Source organism: Stegastes partitus, unplaced genomic scaffold (assembly GCF_000690725.1).
Source record: "Stegastes partitus isolate 25-593 unplaced genomic scaffold, Stegastes_partitus-1.0.2 Scaffold833, whole genome shotgun sequence".
Classification (NCBI taxonomy): domain Eukaryota; kingdom Metazoa; phylum Chordata; class Actinopteri; family Pomacentridae; genus Stegastes; species Stegastes partitus.
The window spans coordinates 171703-178827 of record NW_007578564.1 but is presented as its reverse complement, the minus strand read 5'-3'; positions in this window follow the sequence as shown (position 1 = coordinate 178827).

The window sequence follows — 7125 nt, the reverse complement described above, 5'->3', positions numbered from 1 at the left end:
TTTTGTCTGTTTGTTTGCATGGTTTTTAAAAAACAGTTTTATATACATATATGTATTAAATGCCCTTGTTTTATATTTCTTCCTGTCAACTATTTAATTAGGGGGCAATAAATGCGGTGCAATTCAGGATACTTTGCACATATTTAGCATTTTTTCACAGATTATGGGTTATGGTTAGCTAGTTGTAGTTTGGCTGTAGTCGACTTCCATACAATCTCGTTTCGAATATGTAAACACACCTAACACCAAAGCACCTTTCTGTTTTTCCATACCTTTTTCCCCCTCCTCCTCACACTTTAATTTGTGCAGGCTCCTGGTAAAATAATTAAAGCCAGAGCCTCGGGAGGAAGCCATTTGTTTCCCAGAGTCAGAGGTGAAGAGGGGGAGGTCAACGCAGTAAGATGCTGAGATAGATTCTTAAAAATGTAATCAGAGTTTGTTGCTTTTTCACTTACAGAGGTTACAGAACAGCTGTGTGAGCGGAAAATAATTAGGATGAGCGATGGCGGAGGGGAGGAGAGAGTAAAGAGGTCAAGAGTGAAAGGATCTCATTACAAATAGGTGATTATTAATTCCGGTTAAGACCTAAATAAAAAAATACACTCGAACTTCGGCACGTTTTTTTTTCTTCACTGTGTTTAAATGTAAAGTGTGAATTTGTGTTAAACCGTAAGTCGCCATATACAGTCTGCAGGTGATAAAGATGAATTGTAGTCCTGCAATACGTGCTTTTAATATGTCTAATGAATATAAATATGGACGATCTAGGTATTAAAATGTTAAAAATTATGAATTTTAACTCACAGAACCATCCAGTGTGAATAAACTTGAAGTCTTTATGAGCAGATTATCTCACTCGTAGTATTTTCCAATGATTGACTTCCCACTTAACTGATTAATTAAAGTGCTTGGCAGGCTTAGAGGATAACTGGAGTGTAAAAAAATGATAAATATTGGAATAGAAACAGAGTGTCAAGAGCCTTCTCTAACTTTCCAGCGCAGTGTTCAGTACAAAAGGCTTCAATATTCATTGTTATGCAGTTGTACTGTTTGGGGATCTGATATTCTTCAAACTACAGCAACAACAGAAAGCATACGTCTGTGAAAGTGATCTTGAGGCTCTTTCCATTAAAATGGATCAACAGCAAGCGTATTGTGATCAAGTTTCCACAGTTAAAATGTAAATAAGGTGCATGCTGTATAAGATTTTTACAGGACAATCCGTAACTCCGCAGATCTTCAGTGCATCACAGAACCAATCTGGGTTTTAATGAAGCATCGACTTGACTTTCTCTCAGTTTGTTAGACTCGTCACTGTCAGCGACAACATCTCAAAGGCAAGTCGCATGTCTTTCTCAATAATTATTGTCACCCTTGCAGTGGGAGGGGACAGCAGAGAGCTGCTTGTTGTTGTTTCACTGCTGTGCTGGAAACACAGAGATCCTGTTGGTCTGAGCTCAGAGTAAATGTTCGTGATGTCACTGAGCTCCGTAGACGTGTTTCATTTTTGCACAACAAAAACAGTTTCTGTACAAAAAAGCTTCCCAAAATGCTCCTCTTACGGAGCCCGTCTGGTGACATCGATAAGAAAGAAAAGAACTTGTTCCCACGCATTAGTAAATCGTGGCCACGAGATATTAATGCATCGGAACGATATAATTATCAGACGGTGTTTCATCACAAGAGATCGCAGGATATCGGTGTAGTTCATTCCAAGGTTAAAACAAAATGAAATCAAATCAAAATGCTCCATGTTTCATGCGAGTACGCCCGTGTAATGACAAAATACTGCATCTGCATGAAGAGTGTCAAAGCAAGTTTCATTAAGTTTTATTAAAGCTGAGTGGAAAGGTTACAGCCCAATGAGAGGAAATGTGTTTTCATGACATCTAGATAAAAGATTAGTGACCGTACAGGCGGAAGAAGAAGCTGTTTATGTCAAGAAGATAATAGGAAACACAGCCTTGTTGCATCCAATGTGTTTAGTCTTCTAATGTCTGTGGATGAGTACACCCTGTACCCCCAGCTGTTGATTATCAAGCACGAGATTGTTATACTACCGTTGCAGCGATGGCCACGCCTGTACATGTATAAGAATACCACGCTACCTGCACTCATGTGTACTCTCCTGCAGACTGCTGGCACTCTGTATGACTGGTACCTTCAAAGCTTTGAATAAAACAAGTCAAAGACAACTTGGACTTCTGGACTTTATTAAGATCATAGCAAAAATTTCCACAACACCCGTTATCCTTAATCAACAGCTGGTATGACCGCACTGTGACATTTGCTCCACAACTTATCTTGTTTCTTCATATTAGTAATGCCAGGCCACAACTTAACTATGTCGTTCCCACGCATTAATAACTCGTGGCCACAATTTACTAATGCGTGGGAATGAGTTGTTTTTATTTCTTATCTATGGAAGCAAATCAGGCTCATCTGATTTTGAATTTTAAATTTAAATTTTAAATTATTTGTCTGAATTTAGCACATCTAAGTCAAAATTTCAGGTGTAAAAATTCGACGCCATGAAAATTCAAAGGTGCTCAAATTCGAGGTTCAAAATTTGCCGTAAAAAAATTTGTCTTTCACATCCAGGGACTTAGATGTAAACAATCGATTCTGGCTAAAGTCGATCCAATCATAGACGTGTATAATAATGAGCCTGATTTGCTTCCATAACTAACATTTAGAACTTACTATCACTGATTGTTTGCACAAGTTCAGCTTCTTCAACATCCTTCTGTAACTTTCAGATCTATGTACAGTTACACCCATCATGTGTGTGTGTCTGTGTGAGTGTATCGTGAGTGTGTGGAGTCAGCAGAGCGGCGGTTACGTCACCGCTGTCAGATGAGTCTCCGACACTCTTGACCCTTTCACTATACATCCGTCAGCTTCCTACACTCACATGTCAGCACACATACATGTATTTGCACCCACACTCTCTCGTACACTTCCTCGTATGGATGGAAAGACCACAAAACACCCCCAACGAACAGCATGAAGCAGAAGTTTACCAGCTTTCCCGGGGACTTATTACCTCCTCACTCATTCGTATTACTTATTATTCAAAAAGGCTCCCAGAACTCCGGTGCATCTGCCTCTTTGAGTCTCGCTGCATAATGCAGCCCAGCAGAGGTGGAAACACACTTACACACAGTTAGAGCCACGCAAAAAACACTTCGATGCATAATATATGAAGCCAGGTGAGGGAGAACAAGTGGCCCCACATGTAGAGATAATTGAGACAGAGGTAAGGTTTCTCTCTGTGCAGCGTGTCGCTATTAAACAAAGTAAAGTCGATATAAACCATTAGCGAACTGAGGGACCAACAGGGTGTTTTGTCTCACTTAGTCCTGTTCGATGCTGATGTAAAAAAAGAAGCCGTTTTATATGAACAATTAGCTGTTTTATTTGACAGATTTTACTGTTTTGCTAAAATTACAGATATTATTTAGTAAAATCACAGAAAGCTACAACTACATATGAGTTAAATCTTTAAACAGTACCATTGTTTCAGTAGTTAAACCAGAAAAAAATGGTCTTACTTTAAGGACATTTGCTGTTGTTTGAAAGAAAAAAATATGTATTAAGGACTGAAAAATGGTAAATTCTTGTTTAATTGTCCAGTGACCGACCCGCTCCTCCAACGGAGACACCTACCAGCTGGAACACAGATTTAGATAATGTATAGATATATCTATATTTTACACATTTTTGCTAATGATTACCTCTTAAAAGCATTAATCGTTATGTCCCTATATAGTGTGAGATCTTTGCATCAGCGATAAAGGCAATACTTGTTTCACCTGTTATTTTACAGATTGATCCTGTTTTGTTGAATTACAGATAATATCTGGTAAAAATTTATTTTCCATCAGGATCGTTATCAGGCTTCTGCAGAGCTTGATGATGAGCTGATCATTTGAATCAGGTGTGTTGGAAGAGGGAAGCATCTAAAACATGCTGGATTCTGGCCCTCAAGGACCAGGATTGCTCACCCCTGCTGTAGCATATACACATCTTATCCTGACCTGACTACCTGCCCAGCTTCAGCAGTTTTCAGAGGTCTGGGACTCGTGCGAATGCTGTTGTCTGATCTTGAGAAGCTGTGTCACAAATGGATGCCCTACATTGTGTCTCCACTCGGGGTCACTGAACTCCATGGTGACAGTCATGAGTGGGTATCTTCACCCGCCGGTCTCTTGTCCAACGTGGCAGCAGCAGTGAAATCAAATATGATGATCTGTAACCAGGATGCTAGTATTTAGCATCTACACAGGAATGTTTTCAGGAAGGAGCGAGGATCTAATCAAAGACGCAACTGGGCTGCGTTATGGGGAGAAACTTCCTAAACGAACTGAAAGGTCAGGATACGTGGGCGTCTGCTGCATCGCGTTTGACCGAGATGATGAAAATTAGATAAAGTGGATGTCAGTGAAATAACACAGCGCAGAAGGAAAGTAAAAACACGAGCGCCGCCTTGCAACTAACAAAAATAGAAATCTAATTTAAACGTTCCATATGCTGTAAGAAAAATACTCCATAACAGAATAAACACGGAGCGCATGAACCTGAGCACGGCAGCTACGTGCCATCTCTTAGCACCTTTGAGAGGAAAAAAAAAACACACAAAACAATAGCAGCACAAGAAGAAGACGTTCTATTTATAAAGAACCGGTGGGAGTTCAGCGGGTGGAGCGGCCAAAACATGTGTTTTGTTTTATTAACGGCACACAGTAATTATGCAACCTGCCCACATCGGTGAAAGTTTTTTTTTCTGAAAGCGTGGGAGCCTGTTTGATGATCTCGAGGCGTCCTAAAGCTACGGAGAGGTTTTACAAAAAAATGTAAATAAAAGAACGCACCAAACCACCTGAGTTTTATTTCCTTGTTCTTTTAATTTTCCGAGGAATATTCAAATGAGATCCAACTTTAGCTCCGTCTCCGTGGCGGGTTGCTAAGCTACAGACTGTGTCAGGAAGTGACAGGCGAACATAATTACGACCCTGGTTGACAGACATCGACCACAGTGTTCATTAGGCTTACTCAAGCATTAAGACATCAAGTCTTTTTAAGGGACAAAAACCTGACACGACCCTTTGTATCGACTAATTACCGCATAATCATTTGGCGAATAAGTATTTAAACAATTAGGGAGTGAAGGAGCCGCTGCTGGTCTCCTTGCTGTACGGATGGTTTGATTTAAAGGCTTGTAAAATATTTGGCTTACTTGCATTTTGAGCCCCTCACAATCTGAAACACACTCAGCATTTTATTACAACTATTAAACATAGAAATGCATATTAAAAACAAATAAAACGGGTAATGATTTGTCCCCCGTGCTGCTCATTTTCCCAGGTGGATCTTCCTCTGAATTCGTTTCCATTGCTGTTAATGAGTTGTGCTGTTGCTCTGTAGTGTGTTTGTGCAATGCTGTTTTCTTTGCATTCACTCTCTCTCTCTCTGCTGGTGTCACTTTGATTGACAGCGATATTAGCACCTTTTTCCTCACTCTGCCTCTCTTCAACCCTCAATCAATCTTCCTCCCCGGACCTCAAGGGACGCTGGGAAAATAAAGCTATTTATAGCCAGCCGAGGCATGCACGAGGCTCTCCCGCTTGTGCAGAAGGGAGAAGAAAGACACAAATCACACGCATTCAGAAATATTCATCGGAATCTCAAGTATTTCTCTCAAACAGATGAGAAATGTGGCAGATGACTGGGTGGGAAAAGCTCAGCTTCAGTGGCGTTTTGTGTTTGTTTGTAGGCAGCAAAGACATATAAATAATGTGCAATAATGTATAGATGCTTATTTACTTATATTTCCGTTTGTGACTTCTGTTTCTCTGAAGCCAGAGAGTTTCACACAAAGAAGTACACTCGATAATCCGACCCTTAACAATCCTAAAACCTTGCTATCCGACAGGTTTTTAAGGAAAACCAATGGAACCCATTAAAAATAGCCTTAACATACCGAAAGCCTTGGATTCTGACTCCGACATGACATTTTATGTCACAAATCAGGATAATGGCGTATTATCTGACTGAACAATCCCACAGATTGGCTATGTTCAGACTGCAGGACTTAATGCTCAATTCAGTTTTTTTTGTGAAATACAATGTTTTGAGTTCGTTCATATTTCCAGTTAAATGCGACTTGTATGTGATCTGCTGTGTGAACTTCATACGACCCAAAAGTGTCACACGCAGCGAGCGTGCTCAGTGTTTACGGAAGTAAACGTGGAAGATAATGGTGGAGTGTATCTGCCACTCCCCCGCCTCCACCGTCACCGATGGTGGAAACAGAACTGTGACCACTAACTAAACTAGCATCAGCAGCCAAATACTGCCTGTGTGTTCCGACCACTCCCACCTCGTCAGAGCGCTCCCCTGTGGTGGAAGTGGTCCCCCGACTGCACCGAATATTCTGACATTTATCATTAATTGAACCCAGAAAGCGCTATTCGGACCAGCCCTGCTACTTATTATAACAACTACAAACAATCAACCTTTGGCCGTCCCTCCCTGAGCCTGGTTCTGTCAGAGGTTTTTTTTTCCCCCTGTGGGGGTTTTCTGTTCCTTCCCACTGTTGCGGACTGCTTGCGGACTGCTGAAGCTTATAGGGAATCCAAATGTTTTGGATTGTTGGGTGTCTCTGCCTTTGTGAAGCGCTATGAGATAACTTGTTGTTGTAAATATGCGCTATACAAATAAAATGAATTGAATTGAATGAACACGACCAAGTTAATATCAAGTTTATATAAATAGAGTTTATATCTTTACGTAGCACATAGTTGTTTGCACATATTGCATCTCTAAAAAGACAGTTTTTCCATCTGTTGGTTACTTTGCAGCAGCATTCCTGTTGGTAGTGGCAGGAGTATCAAAATACTCTAGTACGAGTTCAAGTACTGCATGACAAATCCTACTTAAGTAAAAATAAAGACGTATTAGCAGGAAAATATACTTAAAGTATTCAAGTAAAAGCAGTTGTTTGGTCCCTCTGAGTGATATATTATTATAATAGTGAAGCATCAGTGTGTCAGCAGAGTTACTGTAGCTGAACTACGCTGCACACAGTTTTATATAGAGGGAGTCCATATAAAACTGAGGGGT